At 30.7% G+C, this 22,339-nt stretch overlaps 2 non-coding genes across 2 annotated transcripts; one reads left to right on the top strand and one right to left on the bottom strand.

Moving 5' to 3' along the window:
- Window positions 1-15,590: 15,590 nt before the first annotated feature.
- On the bottom strand, window positions 15,591-15,684 carry Trnay-gua. The gene is made up of 2 exons: window positions 15,648-15,684; window positions 15,591-15,626 (listed from the first exon to the last, which is right to left on the bottom strand). It is a non-coding gene; the product is annotated as a tRNA-Tyr (tRNA).
- Window positions 15,685-15,849: 165 nt separating this feature from the next.
- Trnay-gua lies at window positions 15,850-15,943 on the top strand. The gene is made up of 2 exons: window positions 15,850-15,886; window positions 15,908-15,943. It is a non-coding gene; the product is annotated as a tRNA-Tyr (tRNA).
- Window positions 15,944-22,339: the final 6,396 nt, after the last annotated feature.

Below are 22,339 nucleotides of genomic sequence, written 5' to 3'. Positions count from 1 at the left end.
TATACCGTTAGAGATAGAACAAAAGTTTAAATGTAAAAAATGGTCCTTATAAAAGAATAAACAACTTTTGTTTGAAATATTTTTTCATAAACATCACTGAATACCCGTTAGCGCGCAAATTGTATACTATATACTATATGGGAATATCAGTTATATATTTGTGACATGTATGATGTATGTGTAATGCGACCGAGTAATCAACACTATCTATACATGGTATTTCAACAATTAACTTAGTCAATTGTTTGTTTTCACTTGTTTATTTACACTTTAACAAAATATTTTAATGTATCATTCCTATATACGTTATGGGTTCTGTTTAAAATGTATTTTGACATGTGACATTCTTTTGTATTTTAAATATTAGCTTGTGAACAATTAGTAGATACCTACATAATTTTGGACATTTATAGATATATTTTCGTAAAACATTAAATTTATCTTGAGATTCCTTTCTAATTTCAAAAATAATTAAATTAATTTTTAAGATATATTTTCTTTTGTTTTAATCCCACTAAGTTTACTCCCACTGTATCTTGTTGAATTTATGCTCACTTTTTTTATTCGGTTCATCGTCCAACCAATTCTCCTCCAACTAATTAAATCGCGTCAGATTTTTAAAAAATTTGTAGCCAATAATAAAATCTTCTACAACTTTTTTACATACATATAAATTGCCACAAGAGCAAAGAAGAGCAAAGTTTAATATAATGTTGACATTTGAAGAAAACTAAATAACATAATTCTACAAAATTCTCTTACTTCTGAAGAACTTTAGTAAGCCAAACATCTTTATAGCAAAGACTTGAACCACAAAAAGTTTCCTGTTTTTCCTGTGGAAAATACATTATATACATATATTTTAAATGCAATGTATCTATCTCTGTTTTCAAAAACTAAATAACTGAATATAGGAGACCAGAATGTTTTACGTTATTATATACTATAGTGAAAACCGGTCAACACGACATTGAAGGGGTCACACAATTATGATTGCTATATTCGATTATTTTGTAACATATCTAAATGGAATAACTTCCTAACAGGGATAATTGCTACTAGGAGCCAATTTGGCGACGTTTTCACAAAAAATATATCCTTCTGCTAAGGAATAAAAGCCTGGTCGGCAAAAGAAGCGATTGGAGATGAATGATTTAAAGTAATAGATTATAGATTGGAGAAAAATGATTTTGTAAAAAACCACCAAGTGAGCCCTTAAATCTTGAGTACATAGTTGATAGAAAGGCGTTTAAATTGTTCCTTACAAAAAAATTAACAACCTTTTAAAATTTTTGAACCAAATAGGTTGATAGGTAAAAGTTGAAATACTCGGTTTTACGATTACTTTTCAACAATTTTGTAAATCAATATACAAAAAACTGCTCTCTAAAAAACTTTTCATTAAAAAACAAAATGATAAAAATTAAAAAACTTAAGTGTACAGTTAACCTTAATATCACATTTTTCGAGTCCTTCTTTCTTGGTGTGACGTCACATATTTTACAATTTAATAGAACTAATTAAAATTAAACAGCAGTTAATAATTTAAAACCACAGTTAAAAATCTTGGTTTTTATGGGTTAGTTTTTCTTATACCATGCATATATGTAATATGCAAGGTATACTATGTTTAGTCCCAAGTTTGTAAAATATTGATACTAAGCAAAAAATTTTGGTATAAGGTTTCATAAAATCATCTAATTAGTCCATTTCCGGTTGACCGTCCGTCCGTCCGTCTGTCAATCCGATAACTGAAAAACGAAAAAAGACATCAAGTTGAAATTTTTACATCGTACTCAGGGCGTAAAAAGTGATTCGTAAATGAGCAAAATAGGTCAATTGGGACTTGGGTCCGTGGGACTCTTTTTGTAAACCATTAGAGATAGAACAAAAGTTTAAATGTAAAAAATGTAACTTATCAAAAAATAAATAACTTTTGTTTGCAACATTATTTCATAAACATGTTTACTCGTCAGGACGAATATTCAGCGTAAAGTATGTATTATATGGGAATATCAGTTATGTATGTGTGACATGCATGTATGTGTAACGTGATAGAGTGATCAACATCTCTCTTCCCGGAGAGTTAAAAAACATAGAGAGCCTGCCAAAATTTAAACGTGAGCTGAAGAAGCATATTGTAACGTCGTGCCCATACAGTTTAATTTAATTTATTTATAGTTTAATTTAATTTATTTAATTTTCATGTTGACTATACCTATGTACGTTTGTATCTTATGGTGAAAATAAATAATAATAATAATAATAATAATAATATATGGTATTTCAACAATTAACTCAGTAAATTGTTGGTTTTCACTTGTTTTACATTTGAAAGTGAAATTAAAATTGATTAAAAAGCGAATGATAATTGTAAGCAATCGAAGATTGCATCCAAAGGTTGCCCATCTCGTTTTAGCAAAACAAAGTTTCATTTATTTCATGGAGTAATCTCCATAGCGATACCCAAGTATGACGTCACTAGTGAGTATCTTCGTCTTTGTTTAATAAGGAATTTTAAAGGTTCATATCTGGCATTCTAGTAAAGATTTTTAAAAACTAACTTCACTTTTCTATTCGTGAAGTGAAAATTCTTCATCTGCAGTGTTAAAAAAAATTTTAACCGATTATTAAATTTCTTTATACCTAACCTATTTTTCATTTTAACTAAGATGCCGAAAATTTCTGAATATGTAGAACATACCGTACTAACCGTTCTGGATTCATTCTGTATCCAGTCAATTCATCGTAATAATCGTTTCCTCTTTGAAAGTGACGTCAGTACATCCGATTTTGACTATAACTTAATACTGGCAACCAAAATGATTCAACTTGTTATCGGATACTATGTATATAATAGTTATATGTGGTTGATTGGGATGTGCTTGACATATGGTCACATATGTTACCAGTAACTCCATTACTAGTTCAGTATTATAACATTACTATAAAATAAGACTTCATACCGTATAACTAATCCTATGTAAATTAGTCAAATCATTCTTTTTACCGAAAAACAAAAACTTTTTTATACCATGTATATATGAAATATACATAGTATATTAAGTTTAGTCCCAAGTTTGTAACGCTTAAAAATAATGATGCTAGGAAAAAAATTTTGTCATAGGTGTTCATAAAATCACCTAATTAGTCCATTTCCGGTTGTCCGTCCGTTCGTCAGTGGACACGATAACTCAAAAACGAAAAAAGATATCGAGCTGAAATTTTTACAGCGTACTCAGGACGTAAAAAGTGAGGTCAAGTTCGTAAATGAGCATCATAGGTCAATTGGGTCTTGGGTCCGTAGGACCCATCTTGTAAACCGTTAGAGATAGAACAAAAGTTTAAATGTAAAAAATGTTCTTCATAAAAAACTAAACAACTTTTGTTTGAAACATTTTTTTGTAAACATCACTGTTTACCCACGAGGGCGCTTATTAGGTGCAAATTTTATAGTATGCATTAATATGGGAATATCAGTTATGTGTGTGTGGCTATTTAAAAGTGGATATCTTTTTTTATTAACGTGACGTCAAAAAACAAACGATTGCTTCATCAACACTGTATATTCATGGTATTTCAACAATTAACTCAGTCAGTTGTTTGTTTCACTTGTTTTAAATAAAATATATAACTGACTTCAATGCAAGAACTTACTTTAAATTGTTACTATAGTATGATGCAGGAAGCAAGAAAGGAGGGGCTGGGTGCCGAATTTAGACGCACGTCTATTTGGATCGTCGAAATTGGATGAAATTTAAATGTGATAGAGCAAAATTACATTTGGAAATTTTGGAAAACAAGGAAATTTGACCCGATCTTATTGAATATTTTGTTGAAACCCACTAACTTTGGGTCATTCTTTTCAGCCGTGATATCAATTTTTTGCTTCCATTGATGTCCATAATTTCAGGACGAGGACTCCACGTTCTCGAAACCTATTGGAGCGAGATTAATTTTGATACGAAAATTTAAAAAGTATGACCCCAAGTAGGATAACATACTTGGTTTATCAAAATTAGATAAAATTTGGATGTGTCAGAGCATTAACTTTTTTGGATTTCATAAAGTTAAAAAATTAGATTTTTTTGATAACATATTCAAATTTATCCGATCTTATTGGAATTTTTTGTAAAACTCACTAATTTTGGGTCATTCTTTTCAGCTGTGATGGCAGTTTTTCGCTAGCTATCACTTATGTGCTTAATTCCGGGACCAGGGCGGAACATTCTTGAAATATATTAGAGCTAGGTTAATTTTGATCACAAATTTGAAAAGTTTGACCCAAATTTAGTAGAAAAATATACTTGATTTATCAAAATTGGATAAAATTTGGATGTGATAAAGCAAAATTAATTTTTTTAGATTTTAATAATTTTTTAATTTTTACAGAACGAAAAATTTTTAATGCTTATATTCCTTTGAAATATTTTAGTTTTTAGCTCGGTTGCAAATAAACAAATGAATTACGTTTCTTCTCTATGTCATAAACGTACAGCAATCAAATAAAAGTTTTTTCGGTTGTTCGTGTTTATATGCAAAAATAAAATATATTTTTTTTGTTTTTCCAGAAAACTTTTTCGTATTTTTCATGTATAATAATAATCATAACATATGTCATAACAGATTTTAATGTAAGGGAAATGTGACTAAAATGGTTGAAATATGATCATAGTTTCGTGTCAGTCGTTTTTTTACATCTCTATGCTTACAACGAATGTTAAATAGGGTTATTTCTTTTTCTCTTTGAAATATTTATATTCATTTTTATACCATGTATATAAAATATAACAAGGTATACTAAGTTTAGTTCCAAGTTTGTAACGCTTAAAAATATTGATGACATGAACAAAGTTTTGGTATAGATGTTCATAAAATCACCCAATCAGTCCATTTACGTTTGTCTGTCTGTCTGTCTATCGTCTGTCATCATGATAACTTAAAAACGAAAAGTGATATCGAGCTGAAATTAGAAAGCAAAAGTGAGGTCGAGTTCGTAAATGAGCAAGATACGTTAATTAGGTCTTGGGACCGTAGGATCCATCTAGTAAACCGTTAGAGATAGAACAAAAGTTTAAATGTAAAAAATGTTTCTTATAAAAAATAAACAACTTTTGTTTGTAACATTTTTTGTAAACATCACTGTTTATTCACGAGGGCACACACATATTAGATGCAATTTTATAGCATGAATAATATGGGTTTATCAGTTATGTAATAATGTGATAAAGTATAGTCAACACTGTCTATACATGGTATTTCAACAATCAATTGTTTGTTTTCCCTTGTATTATCTATTTTTAGTCACATTCTTCACGAAAATATGCACCTATGCATTGATCAACGGAGAAGTGTCCATATAATTTTGGTCTTAATTTTATACATTTTGATACTATTTGATGCTGGCTCCAATGAAGCATAATCTGAAAGTCGTAATTTTTAACTTTTTAACATTCCTATACGAAATACTTCATAGGTGTCAGATAACACAAATGGTGCAATTTTTTCACATTTTTGATGCGTTGGTCTAACTTAGGCTTATTTACGTGTAGTAATAAATTATTAGCTTGTGAAATTCCGTAGTGCGGTACCCATAGCTAAAAACAGTGATAAAAATAAACAGTAATTTTCGATTTTAAATTTATAAAGCACAGATTTTTTTAAAGAAAAGCTTTTAAAGAATATAAATTTTTACAAAATAGCGATCATTGAGCTACTACTAAATAAAAAAACCTATGATGAAATTTGAATTATTTTATGATGAATGGCAGTGTCATAAACTATCGATCATTTGGATTACAAATCAATTGAAAATTTCTCAAATTACTTTTAAGCTTACACTTAAAAACAGGTACATAAGCATTGTTTTTTTGGTTAGATATCAATTTGATGTTAAGTTCACAAATATACATATCAATAACACCGATTATTTTCGATAAGCTCTTTATAAAACATTTTGATATTCTGTAAAACATTTGCTTGAATAAATTTCATAACTTACCATTTTTCTCGGTAGAAACCTTTCTTACAAATTTTCTTCATATATTTATAAAAAAAATACAGGGTGCTCAACTAAAAACGCTATGAAAAATAATTTGTCTTTTCCACGACGTTTTTACGACGATAAAGTAAACCTTACCGTTTAAACAAAGAAATTTATATTTTTAAGTTCATGAATCTAGAGAAGTCTCAACTATGTTATACTCTGCTCGAATATTGGCAAGAGGGTCTTTTTAAAAATATTTTTCATTTAGAAAAGGGACGAGAACTTGACTTAGTTTTGGGGCAGTTGATCATAGTACGTTATTAACGCGACAGCAATTCCACTAGCTATCAATTCCTTCTAACTTGTCAATCAATCTCTTTTGTTCCACTTACATCTGGAATTTAATGGACGTAGTATATGTTAAGTTCAGTTAAAAGGCTTACCCAGCAGTGTTGATACTTATTCAGAGGCTCGAGGCCAATTCTCCCCTTTATTAAGGATGGACGAGCGCCAGAGCAGTTTTGGATGAAAGGCAGATATCGAAAAATGTTATTCTTATTTTTCGTCTACATTCATGAAATTATAAAAAAAATTAAAGTTGAAAATAAGGTACGAATAATTTCAACCACAAGTCAAAACTTGTCTTGGCGCTCGTACTACCTTAAAAACTCGGCAGTTGTTCTTAAATCTTCGCTTTTTAGCATTTCCAACTTTTAGCAGAGTTCATTATTTTCTCAATTTTGATATTCATCGCCTCTTCGAGGCCATGTAGAAAACCTTATCCCAATGCTTTTGAGTGGTGGTTTTACAGTATTGGATATTCACACAATGGATGTTATAACAATACAAAGATTTGTTCTACAATTCCTCTTACTCATCCCATTCCCTGTAATTTATATCCTTGTAATCTCTTAGTTTCTTTAAGTTGTTCCTCATATAATACTTTCCTGTTTTTGTTATGACTTAGTAGTCTCCTGCTGCTATTAATCGTTATCCCCAAGTTCACAACTTTCGAGCAATCAGTCAGCCATTTCGATCTTTAATTTTTCTTTATAATTTCGATAAACGATTTTACGCATAAGCTGCACACTAGACTTTCCTGCTACAAGTCTGGATGCAGTTTAACAAAGATCAATTTAGTGTTTGGAGTCCTATGTTATAGATTTTTTTTTTGGTGATGATTCTTGATGGAACTTCTTGTAATATGTTACATATGTCTACATTATAACAAGTTCACATAAGGGTTAAATAAAATGGTTTAGCGAGGGATGAGTTGAACATGAGGTTTACAATATACCTAATATATACATTCATAACCTTTATCATACAAGTTTATCTTTTAACAATAATATTATTCTGTATTTTGGGCGCAAGCCATATGATGGAGGCTATACATACATGTAAAATACAGTCAAAATTGGTTATCGCGACATCTCTTACAAAGACGTGTTGCTATTTTGATGTTATGTACTACATGGGAAGAAGTTTTTTGCGCATAGCACTATGGCAGTATCGGTATGAACGCCATACTGTAAACTGAATTGAAGGAATAGTAGCATAAGCAGTAGATATGGCGGACGAGTCAATATAGTATGAGCGTCAGGCCCATACTGGTTGGCGATACCAACAATACTTCTGGTGGATAACCTTATTCAATAGTGTAATATTACTTATGCCAACATAGATACTATATGTATCTGTCACTATACCATAGCAGAATTTTATTAAACGCCATGCTTTTCTTATCGTGTAGAATGTCACGTATTTTGACATGCGGGGAGTAAAATCATGCCGGTTAGGAAAATGAGAATAATCTCTTGTAAAACAAAAACTAATGAATCGCTTGGATCTTATGATTTCAACGCTTGCTAACTCTTTTCTTTGGAGATCAAACAAAGATCTTCGGTAAATACCTCCAAACGATATACTCAACGAATTATGACTATTTTACAATTAATAAAATTGAAAACTGTGTATATATTTTAACTGTGAAAAGCAATCATTTCGAGTGTCATGGAACGAGAATAAAAGAGATTCAGAGAGTTGGAGGCGGCGAGTATCAAGCCCAGCGAAGCGGGTGAGTATCAAGCTTGTACTGACCATATAATTGTACGATCCTTCAATATCTTTGTAACATGTTTTGACTGTACATATGTATACAATTCATATATATATGTTTGTACAAGGTTGTTAAACCTTTACTTGTTCTATTATATTTACGAGGTTTTTCGAAAAATTCTATAAATTATTCATTAAAATACTCTATTTATTATTTAATTATTAAATCACATTATTGATTCATGTATGCGAATCAATTGTATTGTTAGAATGTATCGCCATTGTTGGTTCAAAATAAATTTCAAATATTCATGACATGGAATTTATCAAATAAAAATACAATTTTAATCTAAATAAAGTGCTTTGCAAAGTAGTTAATTTTTAAGCTTTAAATGAATTTTTAATATATTTTTTTTCTCTGTGCATAGAGCAACAAATACGGACACATTAGCCAGGAAAAAGATTAATTTAGATTTCTTTCTATTTTCTCGTTCGAATCAAAGGCGTAGCGAGGGATGGGCAAAGGAGTGTATCATGCCCCAGGCGCTACTCATAAATGGTGCCAAATGGTCCGCCAAAATATATTTTAAATTTAGTGCCAATATAATAAATGATAATCCGTAAATAAAAAACAAAAAAGGAACGCTAATAGTCTAAATTAGGCTGTAATAATATATTCATAATGGAAAAAGCACATCTTTTCTACTGAAAAACTGACTCGACCTGTGTCAGTCAGCACTTCTTTATGACATCTACGCTGTTAGTTACATAAATTATCTTTTTCACGATTTGTCTGATAAAATAATATGTTAGATGATCGTGAATCATTAGCGACTAAACTAGACGAAATTCGAGACAAGCTCCGTCAAGAGGCAATAGAAAAAGTGAAGTTTCTTTCTGAAGAATGGGATATTGATACAACAATACGTGTAAGAAGAGAATTGGATAGAGATAAATAATAGGTATGTTTTGAACTAATTCTAGATGATCGTATACATTTTAAAATCAAGTCTTGTTTTTTCAATTACATTTTTGTTTCAAATTTAAAGCCTGGCTTGAGCCTGTGACTTTATTTATTTCACAAATTATATAGCACTGACTTTATTTCTTCCTTCTCTCAAGTCTGTAAAGTTAATAAATAAAAAGATCGTAACATGACCTATAATACATGACAGTAGTTTGAAAATTAGTTACGAAAACAATAAAATTGCTTCCTGGCTTTTTCAGAAAAAAAATTGCTACATTCAATCAGCAATAGCTCGGAAAATATAATTTTTACAGTTGAATGTACCGTTTATGAGTTGATATATAGCCTTTAAGTTGTTGAAGGAAAATTGTTTTTTCTTTTTTCCATTTACCGACTTTTCAAAAACTCCAATTAACAAAGCTTTGGCATGTTATTCTACAGCCTTTTAAGCACTTTATTTTTAAGGTCAAAATCTGTATTTTTTGTACTATATATCTCATCGTTCGTTCATCGCTCAATTATCATCCTGGTATTGTAGAATTTGATACAAATCTTTCTAACAGAAACTTCTTATTTCCTACAGGAATATTTAATATATCTTCTATACTCTGCCAGCAACATAAAAAGATATTATTAACATTACTCCTGCATAATCGTTTAGCTTGATTTGAAATCATTACATTTAGTACTATATACGTAGTAGGGTAAGATGTTGTACCTAAAGTTTCTCAATAAACATTGATATTTACTTTACATAAGTTCTGATAGGTGTGCACTTTTTGCAATTTTCTTTAAATCTCTTAAAAATAGATAATGTTAAGGAATAAGAATACTACAAATCAAAAGAGGTGACTATGCCGATAAAATCGAAAGGAAAGAATCTCAGATATAGAGGTTTGCTTCGTCCCATTAACAGAAGTAATTCAGTGCCAAAGCGTTGGAACCTCAGCATGAGTTCCAGTTATGGAGGTTTCTCACTTATCCAGGTCCACAACAGATATAATTTCCATTGTGATATTTTAAATGCATGGCTTTAAAAGACGCATTAATGTTAATTTAGATTCCAGGTACTACACCTTCCCCTACATACAATACTTACATACATGCATTGTATATTATGTATGGATTTTGAAAATTAATTAAACTTATTCCCATATGTGATCAAATCTATCACGAAATAAGGTTTTATTGTGTGGAACGTGAGATTGTCGTTAGATGTTAAAGAAAAACGCATGAGCAGTGTTCCATCAGCAAGGTTATATTTCCCTCTCATTAGAGCTTCTTATTATTTAATAATAAGAGGTTTAACCTCCGTTTTTATGACACACGCCTATAACAGAGGCTATCCACATCATTATTTGTTAATCTTTATTCATTAAATTACATTCATATTTTACAATTACATTTATGATGTGGGTGGAATCGATTACTTCGTTCTTATCCAAGCGACGACAATGTGATCAATTCTACCGCCGTCGTCGCTTGGATAAGAACAAAGTAACCGACTCCACCCATATCATAAAATTAATTGTATATTGAATGTAGTTTAACAAATAAATAAATATTAAAAAGAATGATGGGAGTGGCCTCTGTTATAAACGTGGTCTGAGAAACGGAGGTTAAACTCCAATATTATTATTATTCTGGGGATCAAGAAGCAAAATTATAAAGAACCCCTGTTGACCTTCCCAATTGATCTTAGATACATTGCATAAGTCTATATTTATGGGGAAAATATGTTTAAAAAATCAAGGTTATCTTCATATGTTCTATTATCTTCGATGCTACTTAAACTCCCAGTTGCATCATAGTAAAGAATATGCAATAAAAAAATCAGTGCGTGCCAAAAAAAATACATACAAATATTACAAACACTCGAAAAACATAGCCCTACTTCTGGTGCAATTGGGTAATAACGACCAATTCAACCAATCACCATATACCTACGTTTTTTTATGTGCATTTGTATTTCTTCATACGCTAAATTACAATTTAGCTTGGAAGTTTATTAACTTTAACTTCACTTGACCTTTTTGAGCAGAAAAACCTTTATTTTCCAGAGTTAATAATCCGATGACTGAAACAGTATTTGAAAGCAAATAATTGAAATAAAATAAATGAATATTTAATCATTAGTTACACCTAGATTTTGTACTTAATTGAACAAAATTTGAGGTTGTGTATAACCAGATAAATGTTGTTATCGTATTCATTCTATCCGCAATACTCGAAATTGAGAAACTGCGAGAAAGACGCTCAAACCTAGAAGGCAGATATACGTGAAATTTTTAGCTGTCTCTCTCTAACCATCAATCGATGGATAGCCACATTACGGTTCTATGTTATTAATTCTATGAACTATACTTAATAATACATATTATAAGTATACAGAATATTCGATTTACATCTAGACATATAAATATCATGAGTATGACAGAGTACATGCGTTAAGCAATGCATTTAAGTAAGAGGTATTATAGGTGTTATATGAAATTGTAAAAGTGACTTGTATCGTGGCTTATCTGTTGTAGTTCATCTATTCAACTAAGAAACTCCCACTCTCCAAGCGTCTTACAACTATCTCAACGCATATCGAAGCTTCAACACATTTACATAATATCTTTTACTCAGATGCATTGCTTAACCCATGTACTCTGTCATACTCGTGATATTTCTATTCCTAGATGTAAATCGAACATTCTATATATGTACATATCATTATGACTAGGACCCAGTGGAACTCACTGACAGCCTTCTCTATCATTCATCATATCCACTTACAGGATAGCAGATTCCTCGCGTTCTCTATGTATAATAGTCTATGGTTCAAATTCGTGTGTTGGCTATAAGATAAACTAGTGTTATAAACTACGTTAAATAACTAAATGAAAATGTTACTTTATGAAAGTAAGTATAACATTTCAAATAGAATTGATTGTTAATTAATAACAAACTAATTAAGACAATAAATTAGTTGTTGTTGGTAATGATGAATACGAGAGAATATTTTGATTTTGATTTTGATACAGAATTATAGATGAAAATGTATTTGTGGTAAATTCTTGTTAATTGCCAACGATAATGATCTTTGTTTATAGAATATTATTTAATTGTGTCTATCGCATTCTAGTCATTAATTACAATTATTATTTTGTAACTATTATAATTTTACTTCCATATACACTAATTATGTATCTTTGTTATCTAAGTATTGAGCACAATTTGAGAGACTTAAAACAAATGAATATATGTGTCACAAATTTTATATAAATGAAGTGCTTTTAACATGTTAAATTTATGTTAAAAACAAGTGAAAACAAACAATTGCCTGAGTTAATTGTTGAAATACCATGCAGAGCCAGTCTTGATCACATTATACATACATACATGTCACACATATATAACTGATATTCCCATATAATATATACTATACAATTTATGCCTAATTTGCGCTCTAGCGGGTAAACAGTGATGTTTACGAAAAAATGTTTCAAAGTTGGTTATTTTTGTATAAGGAATATTTTTTACATTTAAACTTTTGTTCTATCTCTAACGGTTTACAAGATGGGTCCTACGGACCCAAGATGCAACTGGCCTATGTTGCTCATTTACGAACTCGAAAACGTCATCAGCACGCTAGAAAAATTTCAGCTTGATTTCTCTTTTCGTTTTTGAGTAATCATGATGACAGACGGACAGACGTCAGACAGACAGCCGGAAATGGACTATTTTAAGCGTTACAAACTTGGGACTAAACCTAGAATACCTTGGTATATTTCATATACATAGTATAACAAGTGCCTATAAATGTCAAAAATTATAATAGTCCAGTATTTTAATATTCCAGGAATAATTTAAAACACTAATTATATAAAATAATCTGCCAAAACATCCCTAATCCTTATATATTATAAATGTAAAAGTAAGCATGTTTGTTTGTTTGTTTGTTACGCTTTCACGCTAAAACTAGCGAATGGTTTTTAATGAAATTGTACATCATTAAAGCTGATATATCAGAAAAACACATGAGCTATAATTTATAAAAATATTTTTTTTTTTTAATTAATTTAATTTGACATTTTTTAAATTTTTACAAAAATCTTTAATTTATCGTTAAAAATGACCATCATTTTGAACCATAAATTAAATAATTCTGTAAAAATTTAAAATAGTACATGTCAAACAAATCATGGCCAACTATTCTGATATACTCAATGAATTTTTACATTTCACAAATTTGTAAACTGTGTATATCAAGAGGGGGTGGAGAATATAAAGCGGTGGTTTTTACTTTTAAGCCCAGTGAAGCGGGCGAGTACCAATATAGTATTCTATAAATCTAACACATAAATGGCCGTAATGTATTAGAATAGTGCATTTAAATTAAATGTGTTGAGCGATAATTCGTGGAAATTCATAGAGGACATAATTTGCACAATTCTACTCATATTTTAATGATATTTAGTTATAAATAGTAATAAATAAATAATTAATTTAATGTAGTTTCTATAAAATCGTCTAAAATAGCGTTGATTCAAAACAATTTCAGGCAATATTTTTAAAACTACTCACCTTATCGTTAAATGAACTAGATTTTTAAATTTTTTAGGCCTTAAACCAAACAGGGAGTATATAGCTGGGTAAATCAGAGATGGTTCAGCAGGTCTTTTACAGATTATACCTCCTTAACGAATTATATTTGTTTAATGCATAAATCGATAGAGCCATTCTCCTTCTTAAAAAGTGTCTTTTAGACCGATTTCTAATCTCTTGTACTTTTGCCTCACTTTTTTACCTCACTGACTTTGAAACTTTTGCAATGAGGTTATTTTTCAAATGGTTTGCTGAGAATAATAACATAATGTAAGCATGGTCTGATTTCCCTAACACTTTCACCTTATTTGACCGTTTTTAGTGTTTAGCGTGTTTCGGACAGATAGAAAAATTAGTTTAGAAGTTACAAGTCTGGTCCGTTTTACCTTCTGGGACCGTTTTACTTACCTTTCCCCTAATAAGCACAATATGTTTCAATTTTTTTAATAAGCATACAAAAGGTTAATTTCCACTCTCAAGTACGCAGTCTGTATATAGAAGTAATTTGTTTGAAGTTCACACTATAGATTATGAATATGTTTATTCTACCATGTATAAGAAATATACCAAGGTATACTAAGTTTAGTCCCAAGTTTGTAACGCTTAAAAATATTGATACTATGAACAAAATTTTGGTTAAGGTGTTCATAAAATCACCTAATTAGTCCGCTTGTTATCACGATTACTCAAAAACTAAAAAAGAGGTCAAGTTGAAATGGGCGTGCTCAGGACGTAAAAAGTGAGGTCAAGTTCGTAAATGAGCAACATAGGTCAATGAGATCTTGGGTCCGTAGGATCCATCTTGTAAGCCGTTAGAGATAGAACAAAATTTTAAATGTAAAAAATGTTTTTACTTTTGTACGTTACTTTTGTTTGAAACATTTTTTCGTAAACATAACTGTTAACCCGTGAGGATGCAAATAAAGCGTAAAGTTTATGGTATTTATTATATGGGAATATCAGGTATATGTGTGTGACATGTATGTATGTGTAATGTGACAGAGTAATCAACACTGTCTATACATGGTATTTCAACAATTTACTTAGTCAATTGTTTGTTTTCACTTGTTAATATATAGATTTATTACTAATATGATGAATGAATAATATTATTTTGTAAATAATATTTATTTAAATGTGTAAATGAAGTTTTTAATAAAAAATAATTAATAAAATTTGTATAGAGAAGAGAGTTTTGTTATTATGTATTATGTCAGTGGTTGGTTAGTGTGAATAAATAAATATGTCGATACTTTTCAATTGAAATTTTCCTAACACTAATTAATATTGACGTCATAATATTAGTGTATAGAAGGATAATTCATTTGGTTGTAGTCATATAAATCAGGATGTTGTATTTTACAAGCTTTTATTTAGTTTCACCTGTCCCGTTGTCTGTCTGTAGTCAAATCTTGCAAGTCAAATTTGATCCACTTTCCGGTTTCCGATTGAGCTGAAATTTTGCATGCACATTAAATTTGGATGGCAATGCCTGGTAAGCGTGCGGCGTTCTGATTTTCCCATCGCTTCCACCATATTTGATATGATATATACATTTTTTCTAGTCCCTTAAATTAAAAATTTTAATAAACAATACTTTTTAAGGGACAAGCTTTTATTGTACTAAAACATAGAAAATAATTTTATTTATGAGTCACTCATATCCAACTATTAGTAAAAGCTTGAGGCGCTTTATATCAATAATGAATCGAAAAATAATTAAGTATGTGGAGTAGATGAGGCGTTTCGATTAATTTTTCATATTTTAAATTGAGCGCCTCAAGCTTTTCAAATAGTCGGGTTGACGAAATTTACTGTCTTTTTTTTCCGATTAACTTCTTCACTTGTTTTTTTTCATATAATTCGTAAAATGATTTGAAGCATTGAATTTTATTTATTAGCACTGATGCTTTGCTTCTACAAAAGTCAGTCCTTAATATTTTTGAGTCCCAGTAACTGTGCACTCTTTTGTAAAAAAGAAAAAATTCCTTCGAGCCGGATTTGAACCAGCGACCTATGGATAACTGTCATACCTGAATTCCTCTACAGTCCACCGCTCTACCAACTGAGCTATCGAAGGTTGATGATTGGACCCAAAAAATAGTTCTTAAATGAACTTCTTATTTATAAATGTGGCTTGTATGGTGAAAGTTATATTTATAAATTAATGATAGATAATAAAGCCATTAAGATTATATACAACAATTTTAATGAACTATTTGATTAATTGTGGCATGGTTTATCACCTTCGATAGCTCAGTTGGTAGAGCGGTGGACTGTAGCGGATTTGTAACTTGTCAGTTATCCATAGGTCGCTGGTTCAAATCCGGCTCGAAGGAACGTTTTTACAGTATTTTTTATTTTATTTAACTACTGAAACTTTTTTTGCACAAAATATAATTAAAACTATTTTAAAGTACCGAAACCTGCCAGTGGGGGTTTCAAGGTTCAGTGGACAAAATCTGTAAATAGCGCCGTTTTTTTTTTTCAAATTTGTCTTTCTCCCCCCTTTAGTCTTCGATGAACTTCGTGCTCCATTGTGGTGCCATTTTATGAAAATTTGTCTTTTTCTCTTTTTCCCCCTTTTTCCAGTCTTCGAAAATGCATTTCGGGCCCCCTTGTGGTGCCTCATTTCGGAGACTCTGTGGGCAACTGCCACTATATTCTTTTTAGAGAGTTGCACATATTAGTCCATATCTTACAAACTACTGAATCGATTTTGATGAAACAATTATGGGAGCATCTCGAGAGTTATCTTTCCTAGCAACAACACAAGGCAGAGAAATCAAGGAAAACTTTATTTCAAATTTATATAATACCAACTTCGAAATATACTCTATCGAATTATCGAGATCGGGTTACTCTATAAAAAGTTATGCGTGTCAAAAAAATTTACGGATTGCCTTGAATAACTTCTTTTTAGATGCTTTAACAGTATCTTTGGTCGTTTTTTGAACCGATGGGTAACGATAAAATTAATTATTGCAAATAATTTCGCCACGTTTAATTCTCAAAATATTCTATTCTAATTTCTCGATTATTTTACTGTGAACAATGCGGCATGACCGCAAAGACACTTTATCTTGTATTAAGCTCTGTGTACAATATATGCGATATGAGGATCAAATCTTGATGTTTATGTAATCTTTGTAACCTTTATTAGATGATAACGTTTCATGTTTGTCTAATTTTATTTAATATCCCAACGGAGTCTAGTCGAATATTGTTTTAATTATTCAATAACATGGTATGAATGAAATATTAATATAATGTGATGGATTTAAATGAATAATAAATTACAAACAAGGAGAGATCATTTGAGTTATTGATAAATCATTAAATTTACCTTAATTTTAAAAATAACATCAAAATCGTCATTTTTCTTTCAAACATATAGAGGTTACTTATTTCACGACGATTATTAATTTATTTTACGAAATTCTTTTTAGCTGCGATGTCAGTTTTTCGCATGCTATCACTTATGAGCTGAATTCCGGGACCAGGACTCTACATTCTTGAAATCTATTAGAGCTAGTTTAATTTTGACAAATTTGAAAATTATGACCATAATTTAGTAGGAGTACATACTTGACTTATCAAAATTGGATAAAATTTGGATGTGATAGAGCAAAATTAAATTTTTTGGATTTTGATGACGTCAAAAAGTGAAAAAATTCGAGTTTTTTGATAACACAGGCAAAGGTGATCCCATCTTATTGGAATTTTTTTTGAAACCCATTTATTTTGTGCTTAATTTTGGGACCAAAAATCCACATTCTTGAAATCTATTAGAGTTAGGTTAATTTTGATCACGAACTTGAAAAGTGCTACCCAATTTTAGAAGAATTATATACCTGGTTTATGAAAATTCAATAAAATTTGGATGCGATAGAGAAAAATTAAAGTTTTCTTATTTTGATGACGTTATAAAGTTAAAAAATTCGATTTTTTGATAATTCAGGCAAATTTAATCCGATCATAGTGGAATTTTTTTGAAACTCACTATTTTTGGATCATTCTATTCATTTGGGATGTCAGTTTTTCGATATCTATCCGTTATGTGCTTAATTCTGGGACCAGAACTCAAATTCTTGAAACCTAGAGCGAGCTAGGTTAATTTTGATCACAAATTTGAAAAGTATGACCCAAATTTAGTAGGACTACATACTTGGTTTATCCAAATTGCATGTGATTCTTGTTGGCTTCGAGTTGAGACATAGTTATTGAAATAAAAACTCTCGAAATTTTATTTCGAGTATCGTTGTATTTATTTCAATAACTAAACAAGATTCCTTTTTAGTATAATTTTGAAATACCCGGTATGAATTTAACTTACAATAATATAATACACAATAATGAAATACTCCCAATTTTTTTTTCTTTTTTTTCTGTAATTTAACTTGTATATTAATTTTCATTTGAACCCTTATCAAAACAAAGGGTATATAACCAATACATAAGTTGATTATTGAAGATTGGGGATTATTTTTCATCCATGTAAACACACAAACAAATATATAGGATGGTCTATAAAATTCGTGTACATAAAATTATGACAAAACAAGAATATTGTTAACTAGAAAAAAGGTTTGTGGGGTGTTTAACAATATCCAATAATATTTTAATTTGTAAAAGACCATAACTGTGGTTTACAAATCATCACATATTAATATTTAATTATTAGAGTCTAATTTATAATTTATTTGTAATTATAAGACTCAATTTCTCAAAAGATACTTTCTTAATTGTTGTTTAAAATTTAGACTTTTCTCGCTGTATAATTTTTAGCAATTATAATTATAATTTTGGTTTAATGGCTCAACCTGTACACTAACATTCACAAATAGTATATAATCTTGATCTAGATTTAATTACAAATTTTCTGAACGCGTATCAAATATTAGATAGAAGATTAATTAAACCACAAATGCTTAAAAAAAAAGTAAAAATCGATAGTAATTTTTATTTATTTCAAATGAAAAATTGTAAAACTAGTAATATAGATTAATAAACGAACCTTTTTCTGGCGAAAAATTGTTTTCTGGGTGTATTGACTTATCCCGAGTAGAAATTTTAATCCGGGTCTGATCCAATTGGCCGTAGGTTCTATCCGGCTTGGATGTGGAAAATCTGAGCAGATTCGGACAGGTTGTGTAACACTTGAGTCGCTCTGGGCCGGAGCTGTTACACTCATCCGGTACTCACATGACCAGGGCCGGATAAAACCATGTAAGGTTTTTCTTATTCTGACTTTACTCAGGCTAGCCTCACCAAAAATTGATCAGAATTGCACATTTAAGGCTTCATTCAGTCAAATAGATTCGGTCCGGATGAATTCAAATCAAGATCTACTTACTAGGATTCTACTAAGGCTATTTTGATCCGATCTTGACCTTAAAATCCTTAATTACTTTTTATTCATCCGGCCCTGATCCGCCCCAAATCCAATTTTCCATGTAGGAACTGCCGTATTGCCACCGGACTCGGCCCGGGACAACTTCCGGCCTGCCTGATTTGCATTTATACTCGGGTATCTTAAAAAAGTCTATATGGTTTAAAGCCGAGCTTTTTAGTTTTATTCCCCGTGCCATTGAAATGAAGGGGGTTCTCTCATAAAGTAAATCAGATAACTTTTAAAATATTTTAAATCGAAATCAAAATACTTAAGTAACCCAGAATTTGATATATTTTCATTAATAAAATTCCTTTATGTACCTCGCCTTCTATTTCGGGGATCTGAAAGACTCTCAAAATGAACAAGACCATTTTTTCCACTCACAAGTAGACCCCCTGACCTTTAGACTAAATTGTCTTTATTACCTATTTATTATTTAGTTTAAGAATTGTTTGTCAGATTTCGCATAAAATCTCACCACAGGTATGAGAAAACCACCTAGTACTAATTGAGTACAGGTATGTACTCTATCTTACTCATATAAAAGACTTTTATTAAATTACAAATATTTCCGCGGGGTATAGCTAAATGTGATTGTGTAAGAAGTGAATACACATAACCAGAAAACATGAAAACTAGCAGGAAACAAAATATAATAAAAACATGTGAAAATAAACAATTGACTGAGTAAATTGTTGAAATATCCTGTATAGATAATGTTGAATATCAGACCTTGTATTGTTTTATAAACTAGATACCTTTAAAAAAAAAAACAATAACATTTATGTCAAATAAAATGGAGAAATTTGGCAGCTATTTCGATTTGCCCTCCTCATATTATTCGACAGGTTTGGCATAATTAGAATCAATAGAATAAATATTTGAAGCTAATCACATTTCTTCAAACTTCTACCCTTTATAGTTTTGGAGACAATTCTAGCCTAATTTACACTCTCACAGGTAAACAAATTTTACGAAAAAATGTTTCAAATAAAAATTGTTTATTTTTTCACAGGTATAGTTTAGAGAAATAAGAAAATAAAAAGCCAATCTGCTTAAAAAATTCAAGTGAAGTTTTTTCACCGGGTTTATATTTATCGGAATGCAAAAAATTATCTATGAAGAGTTCATTGCAAATCATGTGCGCAAAAAAAATTCAAAGACCGTGAAAAGAGTTTTTTTTCCAATATCTCGTAAAGTATTAAGATCGCAATTTATTAAATATTTTTGACATTTTTCCGAGTAATAAAGTATGCGACTTATTCTAACATTTCTCAGTTACAGATTTTGAGAACTATGGCTTCTACGGAAATTTTTGAAGAAAAACCTTTTGTGTAAAATTAACTGGCAAACAAATAGCCAAAGCTGCAATAAACTTAAGTCTGCGAGGTTTAATAATTCATAATTTTGGACTAAACTTAGTTTACCTTGATAAATATTCCATAAAATACGGGGTATAATAATAAGGCTTTTGCACAAAGAACAATAATACTCATAACACAAATAATACAGATGCAAAATTTAATATAAAATTTATTATTTGAAAATATAACGAAAGTTTTTGTTTTGTATATTACTGCACACGGCGCAAGCAAACGATGCGATCTTAGTCTTCGTCTAAACAACCTCTTTCTCCCCCCCCACCCAATGATGGATCATTTTTACCGTGTACGCTCTATCATTCAACTTAGAGACACAAAAAAAAAACAAATACACTAAGATAGTGATGCCGCGAGTCGCAGTGTAGCCAACTTAAGAGTTTTCCCTCTAAATTTAGGTGGGGGGGGGCTTTTCCGGTTTTTTTTAGGTTGAGGGGGAATGTTTAGGGATTTTTAATCGGTTTTAAAATTTCGTTCAAAGATATAAAAAAAAATCATATCAAGTATAATTTTCCTATGACTGTCAATACTCGAATATTTCATGAGAATTATGACATCTGGTGATGAACTAAATAACTATGATTATTATGGAACAATCTTACTAAAGAAAGCTCTGTCTACTGATTTTAATTGGAATCTTTTGCTATTATTACCAACTGATGTATTGAAACCCAGGATTTGCCTAGCGCTGAGTTTCCTAATTTCTTCTGGTTCGACTATGGCCGGACCAAACCATTTCCTTCGCTGCTGTATGAGCGCCGGGCAGTAACAGAGAAAGTGGATCGATGTTTCTTCTGAATTTTCACCGCATCGGTCACACGCGGGAGATTGTCTTTTTCCAATCTGATGTTGAAACTTGTTCAGGTTATCATGTCCTGTGAGTAACTCTACGATGACTCTAATATCAGCTCTGTTTAGTTTCAAGATCTCCTAGGCTCTGTTACCGAGCGAGTTTCCTTCACCCAACAGGCTTTTGGCGATTCGCCCTCTCTCGTAGCTGGTCCATGCCTTTAATCTTATACTATATGAGATATTAGTATAGGAAAAAATTTTTAGGCTTGATCTTGATACAGACTCTCAAATTTCAAATGTAGAAACGAAGTGAAAAAAATATAGTTTTTACAATAGACATATTGCACTTCCCTCGCGGCCACACTACTCTAACGTGTCGTTCTAAAATTATGTTTTTTTGTGTTTCATTTTCTTTTTCTTCTTCTAAGAAAACTTATCTTTGGTGAAGTCAGCATAAAATGCTGCAGATCTCATAAAATATGAAGTATTTAAAAAAGAATGTCGTGAACATTGCCTATAAATGTATAATGTAATATTACTTGATATGTTATGGTCCAATAAATGGAGGGGTTATGTTTAAACGAAAAATCGAATAATTCTTTTCTTTTTGATACGCTACATTAGCTGGAGAGATTTTAAAAATTTTTTTTACTATCGATCTTGTACTCAAATGTAATTCTGTGTAATATATTTCATGTTCGAAAATTGCTTATTTGAGTGATAATTATATCGTTTTTATTGAATGGTATGAAAGCGAGAGTACAGCTGTCCAAAAAAGAAATCGGTTTTGTACAAGTAGTAATAATCGGAAAACTGACGACAGTATAAGACGTCGTTCTGTTGGGTGGTATGGGGGGAATAGTTGATTAAAAGCGGTTGAAAAAAAGGTAAAAACTTCCCCAAAATTATTTTTTAGAGAAGAATATCTTATATCACTTCCAAGAGCCTCTTTTAGCAAAGTTGTTGCGGCTATAGCAGGAAACTAGCTGGGCGACAGGCATGCTGAACGCCTCGGCCTGGCAGTGTATCACGACTACTGCAGGAGCTGTCACAGTGATGAGGAGTGAACAATGTCTTATCTTCTCTGTCACTGCCCAGCTCTTTCCATGAGGAGATGGACTTCCTATTGTCAGCTTCTCTTTGACGATCTCTCCGACCTAAAGTCCGTC

The sequence above is a fragment of the Chrysoperla carnea genome, chromosome X (assembly GCF_905475395.1).
Source record: "Chrysoperla carnea chromosome X, inChrCarn1.1, whole genome shotgun sequence".
Lineage (NCBI taxonomy): Eukaryota > Metazoa > Arthropoda > Insecta > Neuroptera > Chrysopidae > Chrysoperla > Chrysoperla carnea.
Note: the sequence above shows the minus strand (reverse complement) of the source record. Positions and strands in the feature narration are given on the sequence as shown.